Below are 16,921 nucleotides of genomic sequence, written 5' to 3'. Positions count from 1 at the left end.
TTTCCAGTTTTACCATATTCTGAGAGAGAGATACCATAACTGCATGCAGAATTAATTCAAGGACCATATAAAATCATGCCATTTACATAGTTTAGGAATAAAATCTTGATATTAGGAAGTGTCTTTCCTGAGATTATATGGTTGCCCTCTTTTCCTTATGTTGTGTAAAGAGAGAGAAAACTAATTTTTAAAAACTTGATATTAATATTAATGATCATATAAACTTACCTCGGGTTTGTTTGGGATTTTTTTGTAATACTTGTTAATTCATCATATGACTGTTTAGGAAAGGAACTCTTTTGTCTATCTTTATTTCCATTCCATAAAAAGTTAGATTCAACACAAAAAATTAGCATTGTAACTTTAGCAGTGAGCACAAGTAACTACGATAGTATTGTTTGTCTTCCATTGCTGAAAGAAGTCCTCCAGATGTCTTAGGTCTGACGTGTGGTGAGCCTGTGGGAAAAGGATGGACCTTCACAAGTTCACTCCAGCAGTTGACGTGAACCATGGATGATAGCAGTATTTCTCTTTGGAACATAAAGACTTCTCTTTGGAACACAGAGATTGTTCATGATCATACTGATATTTTTACTGTTCTGAATTTCTCACAAACAAATTTCCTCAAAATTACAATTCTTTCCGTCACATGCTATGTTGTGGGGTTTTTTTCAAGTCAAAATTCATATCGGGTAGGGTCCTGATGAACACAATGCAAAAGAGTTGTTTTCATCTTTGGTGTACTAACTGAATTATTTTAGTTAAAACTATAAAATTCCACTGATTTTAAAAGGACTGCCTATGTAGCAGCGAGCAAAGTTTGGTTCAGTATTTAAAGGAGCTGATACAGGATTGCCATATGTGCTGAAACCTGAAATATGAGTGATGGGGTGTAGACAGCACTCACTCTCAAAATGAAGTTTTGATCTCATCTTTGTCTTTCTCTGAGATGTTCTTAGCAAGGCTATTATAACTGCAGGCATCGCTAGATGTTCTATTTATTCCTTTTGAGTATCTCACTGCCAGAGGCCAAATTCTAAATTGTCCTCATGTAGCTAAACTCTGGGATAAAGAAAAAAGCTTTTCAAAATCAAATTAATGACTATAATTATTCTTTTCATTATATATCTTCTTATTTTTGGTTACACAGTGAGAGAATATATATCCCTTGCACAAGGTAGAAAAAATTAGAAAAGTAACAACAACCATGTTCTTGATAGTGCTCTGAGTTATTACTTTATCTGAAAAACAATTATTATCATTATTTTATTATCTCTCTAACCTCTTTTATTTGCTTCAGTGTGATTAGTATAAAACCAAGAGCAGATTGCTATTCCTTGTCCATTAAAATAAATATCAAGAAATTTTTTCATTTTTATCAAACTGCTCTTCCTTAATATTCATTTTTTTATGCCCTTCTTCATTTCAGCCAACATTATCTGTCTGTATATATTTTTATGTCTCACTCATCATTATGACATCATAGTTCTATAGACTTGACAACATGTTATTCAAACAGTATCTTATTTTGAGTTTGATGTGAGGGAATGCAAAGACATAACACCGTGAAGTTATCATAGTCCTTTGAAAGTGTCCGTCACTTTGATGGGAGTCAACAATTGAATCTCAGGTGAAATGAATTTTTTTGGCAGCTTGCTTCTGCAATAGCTCATCTGTTTTACAGTTCTACTGAGTAGAAAACTGTATCTTACCTCCAGTCTGGAACATAAGAACCACAACTATGGGACCACTGTGATTATAAGCAGTATTTTAAGCTGTCCGTATTCTGATTTTCAGAGGTGTAAAGCACCAGCAGTTCCAGCTGAGGACTCATCATCACTGAACCAAGTGTACATGGACAAAACTGACAAGGACAGATGTCATCACTTCTTCCAATCTTCTTATTTACCCACTTGCTTCCTGTTTCTGAGCCCTTCCAGGAAAGGGAACTGCCATAAGCTCCTGTACTACTTTTGGTCAAAATAAGAGCCCAAAATAATCCAGGTCCAGTCACAGCAGGGTCCAAGCAGGTTTGATAACTTTACTTCCTTGTTATGGACAAAATGGAGATAATAGTCCCAGCAAGGTCCCTGAAGCACTGGGTGCCGAAAGAGAAAGTGCATCTTTATAGATGAAAGTTGATTGTGGTAGTATTGTTATAATAGAGACATTTAGCTACTTTTAAAGAAAATATTGTATGGAATGTAACATTTTTCTAGGAATCATTTGAACTGTTTAGGCTTCTAATTGTTCCTGAAGAAAATAAGAGGTGAGATACTGAATATGTTAGTACCTTGTTTAACAATATATTATTGGTTCAATCCACGTGTTATATTTTAAGATACCAGGCTAATCAGTGCTCCAGAACATGTCTCTGTACCTCCGTACTTGTCTGGTATTCCAGAAATAGCTACTTCAGAACTGTATGTGGAATTCCAATGAGTTTATACTTCCTGATTAATGTGATATTTTGTCAAGTTGTTGACTCTGTAACACTAACTTTTTAACCTTAATTGGAAAAAGTATTTCTGTGTAGCACAGATAATCAAAGGCAAAATCAATCTTGCTTCTTATGAAGAGAATTATTCACCATGCATTTGGTATTTTGCATTATTTAGAGGATACTTGTTTTTCCACTGCTATTTGATTCAATAAAAGGTCTTTTAGGAGCTTGAGAAGGACATAGAACCTGAAAGTAGGGATTTAAATGATGCACATCTAAATTCTTGTGAATTGTTTCAAAGCATTCACTTTGTATAACTATTTATTTGTATTACCCCTCTCAGAGAAAAGTAATTTCTTTAATTTGATGACATGACATAACTATCACAGTGCCACTGCTGGGATTTTTCCCATATTACTCTAACAGGAGTCACCACACTCCGCATAATAGACTGAAAATCTCCTGTATTCTTTGTTATAGGTGAATGCTTTTTCTGAATGCTCATACTGGAGAGAAAGAGCAGAACAGTCTTGGAAAGACTGTACACAAAGGAATGTGGTCCTGCTGGCTCTTCTGTGGTCCTGATTTTAACCACTTTCTTAGCTCTGAGCCTAATATATCACAAAGTCTGACCTTGTGCAGAACCTCCAGCTAATGTTTATGTTAAAATACATCAGTACTATTTTATTTTTCAGTTGAAAAGGTATATCAAAAGGATAGTTCTAATTTTGTACTGAAATTTCAAACACTGGCACAGCAACTTTAGAAACTGTGAAATTTTGTGTTTTGTCAAAAATTATTTTAAGAAGGTTCAAGTCTATTGCGCAGTGATTTCTCTTAACACACCAAATGACATATACATGTTGTTTTTAAAAAAAATTTCTATAAAACTTCATTATGCAAACCCAGTAATTGCTATGGATTGATCATTCTTGGATCATTGATCAACTATTATTTTTCAAAGTGATTTCATTACTGAAATTCAGTAGTCTTATAAAACATATTTTAAACCCAGTGTTTTCCCTTGTGTCCTACATATACTGTATGATCTTACCTTACCCCTTTACCTTTATTTTTCATTTCTTAATTGCAAATTGATGAAGAAAGAGAGTAAAGTGACTGTTTCTCTTTGATGCAACATAAGTGATGGATAGAAATGACTGGGAAAATGAGGATGCTTGCTCCATGGCTGCTGGGTTTTGTTTTACAGGGTTACATGGTTGCTGGAGGGAACACGTGACAGAACATAAGCTTTTCTGTTGCATTGGCTAAACATTTGCATAAATTTTAGAGGCTGGCTATATGTTAGGTTGTATCTACTAAGAAGCTATTTCTTTTCAAAATACTTTTCTTTGTCTGCAATTGAGACATACAGAAAAAAGGGACCAGCTCTATAAAGTGTTTGAAAGTGAACTTGATAGAAAATATTAAACTTCTCTTTTGTTACAATCTGTAATGAATTTTTTTTGCATCAAAAGTTTTCTTTACTTTTTTTCAAATCTAATTATCTTTTTTTTATTATTTTATTTTAATATAACTAAGCCAACTGTCCCCCTAAGCTGTTCCCCTGCAGCCCATGGAGGTCCATGGTGGAGCAGATATCCACCTGCAGCCTTTGAAAGACCCCATGTGGGACCAGAGGGATGCCCAAAGGAGGTTGTGACCCCATGGGAAGCCTGTACTGGAGCAGGCTCCTGGCAGAACCTTGGGCTTTTTGGAACCCATGCTGAGGTGTGTTTGATGGCAGAACTGGTGACCCTATGGAAGAGACCCAGGCTGGAACAGGTTGTTCCTAAAGGAATGCACCCCATTGGGAAGGAACCCACTCTGGAATAGTTATAAAGAACAACCTGTGGGAAGGACTCACATTGGAGAAGTTCATGGAGAACTGTCTGCCATAGGAGGGACCCCACGCTGGAGCAGGGGAAAAATATGAAGAGGAATGAGCAGCAGAGATAATGTGTGATGAACTGACCACAGACCCCAGCTCCTGTTCCCCTGTGTTGATGCTGAGGAGGAGGGAGAGAATTTGGGAGTGAAGTTAAGCCTGGGAATAAGGGAAGGGTGGGGGGAAAATTTTTAAAGTTTTGGGTTGGTTTGTCATTACCCTACTCTGATCTAATTGTTAGTAAACTAACTTAATTTTCCCCAAGTAAAGTCTGTTTTGCCCATGATGATGATTTTTAAGTGATGTCTTCTTGTCCTTATCTCAAGCCATGAACGTATCATGACATTCTCTCTCCCCTGTCCTGATGAAGAGCATGCAGGCAGCTTTGATGGGTACTTGGTGTCCAGCTTGGTTAACCCACTACATATGGTGACAGCAACAAAAACTGGGACCTTTGATAAAAATACATTTGACATTTCTGCACTTAATAAACTTCTGCACAGCACTTAGGGGCTTACTGTGTCTGAGAACATACATCCTTAGGGTTGCTCAGGGTTTCTCTAACTTTCTGCAAAGGATCTGCATGTAGTGATAAATATCATTATGCAAATCAGACTTGTCCTATTTCACTCCTATAAAATATGCCAAGTCCTATAAAAAGCACCTCTGAAAGGAGAGAAAAATCAAATCTTAAGGGATTATATTGCACCTCTCCAATGGTTTTCAGACTGTGATAGGCATGTGTTCAACCTTATTCTTAATGTAGAAGGTTCCTCCTAATCCACTCCTTTTTTGGCACCCTTGAAGTTTGCCTTCTCTGGGATGGGTGGACAGCCAGGAGGCTACTCTGTCCCAGGGGTTGGTCCAAAACCACCTGGCACAGGCTGAGCAGAGCTGCCACCAGGCTCCTGATGGTTCTGTGGATTTAGCTATGGTTCTATATGTTTGCAGGCTCCTGAGGAACAGGGCTTTGTCTGCTGCTCTGTGAAACTCTCAGCAGGGCTGGGGGCAGAGTGTCATCACGGACTTAAATTGTAGTTGTAGTCTGGGCCGATATAGGGCATTGCTAATTAAATGTGTACCTTCCTCTAAGTAAAATTTTCAATTGGATTTAACCACTTGTTCCACTTGTATGTATTCTTTATTTTAAATACCATAAGAAATACATTTAAAAATGAGTAGCAATATATTTGTTTCCCAAATCTTTGTGCAATTTGGGTGTTTTATTCTCTTTTGCTATTAGCATGGAATTTTATAACAAAGTGTTGATATTAAAAAATGCTGATGTTTCTGCTTTTCAGACTGCTTTTCATCCTTGACTCCTAAAAAGTAACTGTCTGCTTCACTAGTAAACCACACACCTTTCAATATCTGGTCCTTTTGCCCTCAAAGATGTTGAGACACCTAAATTACATTTAGATTCTCTCCCTAAATAAATTCCTCAGAATCAGATTAAAAACATTTGAAGAACAGAATAAACCTTTTCTCATGCTATGATGGCAAGTCGATTCATTCTTTGTCTGTTAAATGGTAACTAGATCCACAGATGTGGATCTGGAGTGGTGATTCAAGATAAGTCCTTCTTCAACTCAAATACATTACTCAGTCTTTTCAAACTGCTGCTGAGGTAATCTTTTTCTTTTTTTACCTCTCCCTCAACAAAAGAGTTCGAAGCTCTTCTAATTGCAAACGACTTTGAAATGTTCTCCCTAGACAAAGAAGGGACAAATTAAAATGCAGCTTTCATGGCATTTTCTGCTGACTTTTCTTGTGTCCAGAATTTAGATATTTTTATTTATTTATGGAATTCTGCATTGTTTGTTATATTGAAGTTGAATAATAACGTTATAGTTTGGGGGTTTTAATATTTTATATTTTAAATTTAGCAGTGAATAACAGCACTTATTTCGAGATCAGGAGCGTCAGTTGAAAAAGGATGGTGAACTGTTATTAAAATGTGGTTTAATTGAAATTTCAAAATGTTCTACTTTTTTATATTCTGTCTCCTTTCTTCTTAAGATCACTTAAGAGCTCCTTTTTTTTTTTTTTTCATACTATCTGGAGTTATTTTATATTAAAGATGTCAAATAAGGGGGCCCAAAATTGCCATTATTAGGACCTGAGTTAGATGCTTATAATTATTAAACTTTAATTTTTTTTTTCTTTTCAGAATATTTTAGTGCGAGATATCTTCGGGTATGTCTGAAGAAATTCATATTAGTTTTAGCAAAAATGGTACAGTCATTATAGAGAATGGGTGACAGAAGTGCTCGGTGATTTGCTTGAGTAAAGTGTTACAAAAAAGCACAGGAAATCTATATTGAGATTTTTTCATGAGAATTCTCTATTTGGATGAGTTATGAGTGTCTGCATCATTCCCTTTTCACGGGTAACAAGCCTCAAGGAAATGACCAGGGAGGTTTTGATTGTGTATTAGAAAAGGTGTTTTCTCCAATGCAGTTTTCATGCACTGGAATGGGCTGCCCAGGAAAGGGATTGAGTCACCACCCCTGGAGGTAAAAAGATGTGTAGTTGTGGCACTCAGGAAAATGGTTTAGTGGTGGGCTTGGCAGTGCAGGGTTAACATTTGGAGTTAATGACATCAGAGATCTTTTCCAACATAAAAAGATTCCATGATTCTATGATTCGCAGTAACCAGAGTGGCTAATCACTTACAGGTAGATCAGTTTACCCCAAATTTTCTGCTCATTGATCTGATTATAACTTTATATTCACTGCGTTTTAAAATTGCAATCCAATTTAGGCCTGCAATCCCTAATCTGACAATAGGTTTATTTATTCTTTTGATTTTATAGTTGTTCAAATCTTTTTGCCTGGAAATCCAACAATACTCCAGGTACTCTGAACCCCACACACTACCTGATTAGAGGTACTATTTTATTTACCTGCTAAACACTTTTCCTAGGTTTTCCTAAACAAACTAACTCTGTCACCTTTCCTGTACCCCATGCTGTACAATAATGTGGGAGGGCTTTTTGTTTCAAAAGATGACCTGGCTCTTGAAAAAAGATATTTCTTATAAAAAAATGCTTTGATTGAACTGAGCTGTGCACACAGATGCAGAATCTTTGGGTGCCCTACTTACCACAACCAGAGATCCTCCCATCAGAGTCCAAGACTGCGTAGTAGGGTAAAATAATATAACAGAAGTGTTTCAAGGTGGAAATATTCTATTTCATGTTGCAATTGTTTTTTTCTTGATTCTCAAAGACTTAATATCTTGAGGGAGAGTTTGTGTTGTCTTAATTCTGTGACAACTGGTGTTTTGGGACAGGAAGCAAAAATGTATTTTACTTACAATCAAAGAACTCTGAAGATAGATGTGCTCTGGGGAACAGGATATAGGAACATGGAAAGCAATTACTGATAGATCAGTGAGTTGCACATGTTTCTTCCCTCTGTAAGTGACTAAATATATAATGGTAAGATTATATTTGGCCAAAAAGAAAGTTCACCTATAATGTTCTGATGCTCTCCTGCTAAGTAGAAAAGCAACAGTGGTTTTTTTTCAGTAATATATCAAAGGATTGTTACTGAAACAAGTAGTTCTTTCATTTTAATGCAATTTTCTCCAGTGTAAAGAGCATTTTGCAGAATATACAGCTGAGAAGTGAGAATATATGTTGTCATCGTAATTCATGCAAGTTTGAATTATTTTCCTATAGTTATCAAGTCTTCTTGTCTTTTTTAGTTGACTTTTTAAGGGAGACAACAGGCAATATCAGACATGTGGCCAAACATCGTGTAATCCTGGTTAGATTTCTCAATATGTAAAATCAAAATCTGTTGCATAAGGATTTCAGTACAACCTTAGTGGAGAGACATCCTTTTTGAATTTTGCTTGTCCTGTTCATGCATGATGTAAGCCCTGTTTTTCCAAAATCACCTTTAATATGCGTGTGTGTGTGCTTCTGACTCTAATGGGTCCAGGTTGTACTCAGGACATCCAGATACTCTAGTAAGATGATTTACTGATACTTCCTTTCATTACCTTAATTCTTTTGGAGGACTAAGTGTAGATCCCATATGATCACACTGTAAATTATTTATATAATTTTAATTGATCCAGTCTGGAAAAAAAATGTAAGTTGTGAGATTGCAAGTCAGAACTCAACTCTTTATGTTTTTTTTCTGTTTTCAGTAACAAAGAATGGCTTTCAGCACCATAACATGTGTAACAGGAAAGAAACACATCACCTACGATTAAAATCTATTGGCCAAAGATGTGTGATCTATAAATTTCTTTTAACAACTGCCAGAAAATGAAACGGCAAGCAAGAGATTCTCATGTGACAGATCATTCCTGAGCCTCGCAGCATGGTAGAGGGAAGGTAGTTGAATTTTTGTGTGGTTAAAACAACAATTAACAGGAGTGCAAATGTACTGCACATCTTGCAGTAAATGAAAAGATCTTTCACTCTCACCACAGAATTAGGAATTTCCTTCATGTCTAGCCCCAGCTCATCTCTGCTTCCCCCTCTCTATTTATTCCACTGAATGTAGAAACAGTTTGTTAGGGATTTTTTATTGTATTCTGAATTTTAATATGACAGCAGGTCAGAAGTGATGCCTCTTGTTAATTAGGGGAACTGGTAGCAATGTCTGAAGTTAAGACTGTGTAATTGATCATTCCTACCTTCCAATTGTTTCCCAAATTGAAAATTTGGGCTGCACTTTTGTGTGCCTGCTTCAGGGTGAAGGTGCTTGGAGAGCCTTGTTAGGAGATGTCGTGAATGATTTAGAAATTCTTAAGAATGAGTTGCTGAAAACTTGTTTTGTTTACATTTCCTTAAATTTTTTGTTAAAATAAAGACCCAGAAACTGCTAAAAACCTGTAATATTTTTATATTAGTGATGCCTTGTCTGAAGCTGTGTCCTATAAAGTGGTCAGTCCACACAATTTCAAGCAGCACTTAGACTTTGAGGACTAAGCTCTTAGCTGACTCTGTGTGTGCTGGGTCTGCTATAAGCCAATATTGTATTTGCATTCAGGATTTTCCTGCTGTTCCACCTCCTCAGAAAGGAATGATTTCAGCTGCAAGTCTTCTGCAATTTAGTACTGTTAGAGCAGAGCTCAATGCATGTCTCAGAACCTGAGGTCCTCTCAAATGGCACTAAATGTTACATTCAGGAAACTACATTTTACTCTAAGATCAGATAGCTTTGTTTTACATAAAAGTATTCAAATGAGATATTTAGAAATTATGTATTTAACAGCACAAATAAGTCTTCAAAACTAAAAGCAACTTAAATATTTAGATCAGGTTTAGCAAGCTCTATGTTAGGAACTAATTAAAACACCCTGACATATTTGTCAGGTTTTATCAGTAAACAAGTGGAGTAAACAATCTCAGGCATTATAGCAAATAGATGTTATAAATTGCTGGGGTTTTACAGATGTGATTGATTCTCTGTAGTTTAACTAAAGATTTCCTTAATTTTGATTTAAAAGATTAGACAATCAGTTTAAAATTATTTCTAGTACTTTATAAAACTGGTTATTCTGGTATTTTTCTCCACACAGTCATCACAGTAAGCTTGCTCTCCCAGGCAGATTGATAAATACTAAACAGAGTTTATTTTGCCAAAAACAAGCCCACAGCTCCTCTCCCCCCCAAAAAACACAAACAACAACAAACCCTAAACAAAAAAAACATGGAGAAGAAGAAGAGGGAGAAGGAGGAGAGATAGACTAATCAGATTTAAAATAAAGTGAAAAATTTAAAATAAGATGTTTATAATTTTAATTTGCAATCTGTGTAAATTGTTTAAGTCTAAAATCCAGCTCTACTGAGGACCAAGCCTTATGGCTGAAAATCCTTGATTTTATGGAACTTAATATGAAAATAACATATAAAAATACCTCTTATTTGATGTTTACTCTTTAATCCTTATTACAGGTGGAAATCAACAGAATCCACTTAAATTTCAAGATGAATATTACACATAGCAAGCGAGCATAATTCCACTCTCCCTTAGAAACATTTTTAAAATTCCCTTCTCTTCCTGTATTTTCTGTTTCTTTCATTTGAAAGAATATTTTCCTAATTTTTTTTTCTCCCTGATTCTGGATTTTGAAAAATTTGTCCACACTTTATAAGTGTTCTTTCCAAAAGCAGGCATAATGTCTCAGTTGCTAAGTTGAACAAAACAGTTATCCCCTATGCCTTCTATTTCTGAGTGAGTTTTATCTGTTTCTTTGAGCTTGTTACGCCATTCATTTATAATTAGTCTGTTGTCAGTTGAAACTGTCAGACCCTTTGCTGCTTTAATGCTGCTTGATCAACTACTCATTATCTGAGCAGTAAGAATGATATTCCGGTCTCTGTCCTCTTGGGTATTTCTGCATGGAACAGCAGCAGAATATCCACTTTTGCAGCTACGACCGCCAAATCACCAGCTTTGCAAGGACCTCTTCTAGTCAGAATCTCCAAATCAGTCGGATTTTCCTTGCAGCAACACCAGCAGTGAAATAACTCCCTGCCTTCTTTTATCAGGTCTGACCAATACAGGTTTTTACAGGGTTGTGCAGCCTCTCTATATGGCTTGTTTCTTGGGTGTGAAAATTAGGACCCTGTCAAGAAGCTTAGCTATGACTGTGTTGGTGAGTGAAGGACTAACAGGGCAGTACATTTCTAAACAATACTCTAGGGGTGCTTCCATGCCTGTTTTCCTCTTATGCCGTGGGACAGGGCTGCGGTCAGTTGGGGTGAGGTCCTTTCCCTCAGGGACCATATCCCCTAGCAACTCCCTGACACTCACCTTTACCCACAGTCACTTATGCCTGCTCCAGGGTTATACTGGAATAGTCACCTGCTCCCAGGCTAACCCTGCATCTGGAACTTTTGGATGCTTATCTGAAGTGGCATTTCCAGTTCATCATCCAGCTTACCAGCGGAGTGTTGAGTAAGCTCTGCTGCATGGGCAGTGACAGAGGGTGACACTTTACTCTGCAGGAGAGTTGCTGCCAGCCATGGCCTCTGTGCTTATTTATTAGTGGAAGCATCCAGAAAGCCTGATAAGAGACTTCAGAATCATTTTTTTGGAGGCATAAAAGTTTAATGCACAAACTTCATGTGTGTGTGCATGTTTATGCAGAATGTGGTACTGCTTGCTCGATTTGCAATATTTATAGTCTTGCTCCAAGAGCTGGCTTAAAATAGATTAAAATAAACACAGTGTTGGTCACCAGTTGACAGAAGGACACACACAACTTCCTTAGAGTTGTGTTAGTTTACAGCAAAGACATATCTGAGGTATTAAGAAGGTAGAAAGTAGAAGTCTGCAAATAAACACCTCTAAAATGTATTTTAGATTCCCCAGACCTGTAAGATAGGGGTCATGTGTGACGGTACTCAACAGCCATAATTAGTGCTAACTGAAAAAAATTAACCAACCTTGTAAAAGTTAAATACATAAGAAATCTCAAATAACTAGTTATTTTCTAGGGAAATCTCAATGACTCAAACTCTCCTACAACCAGTAACAAAACAACTTCTTTAAAAGGTCTTTTGATTATTCAAATAAATTCAAACACTTGTAATCTTAGCTTTTTATTCCTTCTCAAAAGTACTTTTGTGATGTGTTAGGTCAAAATCCATTTGTCAATAAATGGCATAGGAAAAACTTGCCTGCATCATTTTACAGCTAAGAACCTGCTAAGAAGCAGTTGATTCCCATCTTTGTTGGAAGAAATATTAAGAATTATGGAGACATTAGACTTGGTGCAGTTCTCTGTTCATATGTGTAAAAGCATGTCTTGATCTTGAATTCCAGAGGTTTTTCACCTCATTAAAGATTGTGATTGTTATAAAATTCCTTTTTCTCAATTTCAGATGTCATTTTACAAAATCAAAACCAATACAACTACAGGCTATAGTTTTTAGGTGTCTCTAATCATGAAAAGCATATTAGATCTAGTAGTTAGTGTTAAGAAAATATTTACCAGCATAAGGAGAAGAGGACTTTAGAAACAGCCACCAAAAAAAAGGAAGGTGTGAAGTATCTCATCAGGGACATTTTATAAACAGTGATGCAGACTGTAAAAAAATACTATTATTACCATTAATAGCTTTAATATAATTAAAAATATTATAAATAATTCGTACTTTTAATTGATGCTATCTCAGTGGGACACAATATCTACTAGTCCGGAATTTATCCCTTTCTTTGTATGGCAGAAATTTTAGCAGCATGTCATGTAACACCATGTCCCTCCTCAGAATAGAAAACTTAACAAATTTTACATGGCAGAACACGAATAAAGATAATAGTGAAGGCAGAAGCTGATGGATATGGGAAACCCTTCCTGTCTGCAAGAAAAGCACCTTCAGGGTGGTGCAATTAGTTACTTGCCCTCTAAAGTCTACATCAACTCAAGATCAGAATCCTTACATCGTTTCTTTTTTTCCATTTGGTCCTGTATAATTTGTTTTTTTGGGAAATAGTTTGCTGTCTGAAGTTGTATTTTTTCAATAATGGAAAATTGGATAATTGGAACATTGAATAAAGGGATCCCAAAGGGCTTTATTTCCCTAATTTAAATTAAACACACACAAAAAAGGCAGAATAACCTCTCTACCATCTCTGCTGAGACAGAACAGTGACACCACTGCACAGGCTCTCACAGCATTTGAGATGATAAACTGAGAAATTGCAGCTGAATAAGGATCCAGTGGCTGTTTGAGGGCAGCTAGTGGACCATTTCAGCTGAGCATTTTAACAAGGCCACCAGCAAACAGGTTGGCAACTTCTTAAATTTCTGTTATGATACAATATATAATAAACAGATTATATTGGCATCCTCAGGAGGGCAGAGATGATAACATGGCATTGTCCTACTGATATCATCTGTGCTGTCATGGCTGTGTTAAATCTAACATTGTTAATGAGAAACATCAGAAGATTTTGCAAGATCTTTAGAATTCCCTGAATTATTAATATTTTTGAGTTCTGGGTATATCCTCACAGGATCAACATACAATTATGTTTTTCTGTTTCATTCAGTTCATACCCTTCATACAGCTAAATTTGATGCTTCCAACTGGAGAGCAAGTTAAAGTGAGTTTACAAATTTCTGCAACATTACACAGGCAAAATTGCTTAGTTAATTTTCAAATAGCATGAAAACTGATTTTTAATTGTATTTGCAACTGAATAGAGAAAGGGTACCTGTTGAATATCAGATTCATTTCAGATCGCAGTCTTCAAAAATTGCTAATTAAAACAGTGGGTCATATCTTGTGGTCTCAAAGACATTTGATTTTTCTTTTACTTGGAAACAATACCATCCTGTTAACTGTTACTGAAGAACAAATCTGACAGTTACCAGGAAAGGGCAAGGTAACCACATACTGACAGGATTTTAACTTTGTCAGTATTATGTGGAAGGCCTAAGGAAAATGAGCATCACAGGGAACAAAGCTGTTGTGCTGTGATGAAACTGAGACAAAGTGTTTACAGCTCCTCCTCTATGAACTAGGCTTTACATAAACTCACAGTGAGTTTCTAAATAGATTTACACTACTGAAAATGTACTCGTATGGGTAGTAAGTTTGCACAAGTGACATTATAAACACGGTGGGTAATATTCTGGGAGCTGCAGGATATCCATAAATGTCGGCAGTAGTGCCTTAAAGCCACTTATGTCTAATTTTCTCCAGAAGGAGAAAAAAAATATACTCCAATCTACAAAAAAAAAAAAACAACCAACCCTGCTTACAGAAAACAAACAAAAAAACCCCTCTAAAATACCCTCCCCAAAATTTAAAATACTAGAAAAATAAGAAGATGTGATGTCATTTCTTAGAATGACAGAACTCTTGACTGTGACCTTGAGGATGGTGACTTGGTTTGCTGACAGGCAGGGTTGGGAGGCTTTGATTCCCTTCCAGATCATCCTCCTCCTCTGAATACAGCCATGGACATCAGTCCTGCAGCCAAGGTACATGGCTTTGCTCAGGAAAAGCTTGCCAATGGGGTCAGGTAGCTCAGTTGCCCATCAGGAGACCCATTTTCCTCTAAGACATCAAATGCTAAGTGCTTTCTTTACTTCTCAGGAATATTTTACTCTTAAGACCTGTGGTGCCAGATACCTGGCAGTGTTTGAAACTATGAGCCTTTAATTCCTCTTCAAGCTATACTTCCTTATAAGGCAAGAAAAGCTGTGACTCTCATCAAACCATAAAAAAGGGCCATGTTTACAAATTGTGGAAATGATTGTAAGGCAAATAAATAACAACAAGGTTCTGTAAGTTCAGTTTTGCATATGGCAATGCAGATGGCTTATGTCCTAAAGAGAAATTCTAAATCTTTCATTGACTAATGAAACAACACAGCTAGTGCTTCAAAGGTTGATGTAGTTATGTCCACTGTGTGCTCAAGGAGTCTACTTTGAGAGAAGGAAAAGAAGAATACTGCTGAAGCATTTTCTATTACCCCAAATATATTTATCCTTCCTTTTATTTGTAGTATATATCTTAGAAAGTTGAGAATGGAAGTCGCTGAATTTTCTATACTTTTTGTCTTATTTGTATGTGAATTTGCTAGATTGTCATGAAACCTGGGTCACTGACACCTGAATAGAAAAAAAAATTGAAGAGAGTCAGAAAGTAAGGAACATTTATTTTAAAGAAAATCTGGAACTAGACTGTTGCAATAATAGGAAGAAAGGTTGTACTTAGAGGTTATCAACCTTCACAGTCCTCCTACATTTATTAGGCAAATGAAATATAAATTTGTTTTTTGCTGTTAAGTCTTTATTTCCTGAATTTAAGGGGTGTCTGACTATCAGTATGATCTCGTATTGAATTGTAGTGTTCTTCCTCTTGTTGTAGAGCATTATATTGATTCAGATAACACCTCTGCAGTCAGTCTAATTGTGGGATAAAATACTAAATGGTCTGAAAATCTGAAATACACTCCATGACTTCTCTAAGAATTTAGTATTCTGCCATTCTTTGCTTTCAGATATTTTCCAGATCATGTGCTACTTCACAGCTGAGGTCATTCTGCAATGGTCTTAAAAAAAACGGAAAATCCAAGGAGCTGTCAGTCTATTTCTGATCCATTTTTTATGTTCTCACCCCTGTTGTACAGGAAAGATTATATATAAGATGATCTTAAAATGAGAAATGTAAATACATTGAATATTTGGAATGAGGTGAGAAATGTCTTTATAATTTACTGCTGCTCTTCAAAGATATTGGCCTTCCAGGCAGCTAAGCACCTGATTACAAAGTACACAGAAGTCAGGGAAAAAAAATATAGAAGACTTTGATGATCTTTCTATCAGGTCATTTTATTTCACGCCTTGTGTTAGTATTTACACTGTTTATGAAAAATTTTGAAATGAGTAGATTGTGTCTGCCAGTTTTTATTTGAATATCTTATAAGGATTCATAAAGAAGTAATGTTAACAGTTTTATCAATCCTTCTGATAGATTCAAAATTGTTTTCTGTTCATCTCAAAGTTTCATTTTTTTCCACGGGGAAAAACAAGCCAAATTCTATAACCTTTGCCCATGATTTATAGTAAATCCGCTGCATTGAATCTATTGTTCAGACTCAGTTTCATTTGTCTTGCCCTACGCTGCACTTTCTGTAAGGCAATAACACAGTTTTCTTTGGCTGATTTATGCTAGGAATGTAATTATGAAATTCCAAGTCTGGGTCCTGCACTCCCTTCTCAGATATTCAACAGAAAAAATCAAAGGCCCCTTTGAAATAGAAAGAAAGGGAGCTAAGCCTACAACAAGGCCATTTATTGATGTTTGAAAAATTTTTTACACCAGTTCACGCTGTCAAGCCCTGTAAATGCATTTTTGTGGCCAAATATAGGGGAAAAAAGTTAGGAATATAAACAACAACTGTGGGAATTGTTCTCAGCTCTGAGCTACACAGGAAGGCAAAGTCAAGATGATCTCTGCGTACTTAGTAGACCTGCTTTTGTTGTGGGTGATCCAAAGACTCATGGATTATTCCAAGAAAAGCACTCTCACTTAGCTCTGATGTCCTAAAGGCACTTTTTACTCCAAAGTTTCAGTGGCTGTCAGAGATACCAGATCCCATAGTTCACATTTCATTCCCCTTAGAAATTAAGACTGCTCTGCTGCTCAAAGAAATCAAGACACCAAGGTAATTAAACATTTTTTGGTTTTTTGCTGTTAAGTCTTTCTTTCCTGAAGTTAAGGGGTATCTGAATATCAGCATGATCTCTTTGTGAATTGTACTGTTCTTTTTTGTAGAGGGTCTCACTGTGAGCCACATTAATGACAGCTAACAATATAAGGAGTCGAACAAAGAAAATGTAAGTAATATTTTAATTAGAAACAAACCTTCTCATTTCATACCTATTGTATGAAACACAATAAAGTAGAAAAAATAGAAACACAATAGATAGTTTGCTCTTGATGAAGTAAAGACAAAAGAAAGAAATAGCCTGACTAATTATGGAAAAAATTGGTATTTAAAAGAAATGCTGAGGAAGAAAGGACATATATATGAGGCAGACCACAGTTTTCAAAAACAACTTGCATTACAATCTCCAATGTGTTGGGACAAAGCTCCAG

The 16,921-nt window shown here is 36.2% G+C and overlaps 1 long non-coding RNA gene across 1 annotated transcript; it reads left to right on the top strand.

The window, feature by feature from the left end:
• The first annotated feature begins 7,138 nt into the window (after positions 1 to 7,138).
• LOC113949587 lies at positions 7,139 to 16,664 on the top strand. Its single transcript, XR_003528471.1, has 3 exons — positions 7,139 to 7,221; positions 8,044 to 8,213; positions 16,600 to 16,664. It is a non-coding gene; the product is annotated as an uncharacterized LOC113949587 (long non-coding RNA).
• The last annotated feature ends 257 nt before the right edge of the window (positions 16,665 to 16,921 follow it).

The sequence above is a fragment of the Corapipo altera genome, unplaced genomic scaffold (assembly GCF_003945725.1).
Source record: "Corapipo altera isolate COAL_440 unplaced genomic scaffold, ASM394572v1 47, whole genome shotgun sequence".
In the NCBI taxonomy this organism is placed as follows: domain Eukaryota; kingdom Metazoa; phylum Chordata; class Aves; order Passeriformes; family Pipridae; genus Corapipo; species Corapipo altera.
This window is presented reverse-complemented; position numbering and strand designations above follow the sequence as displayed.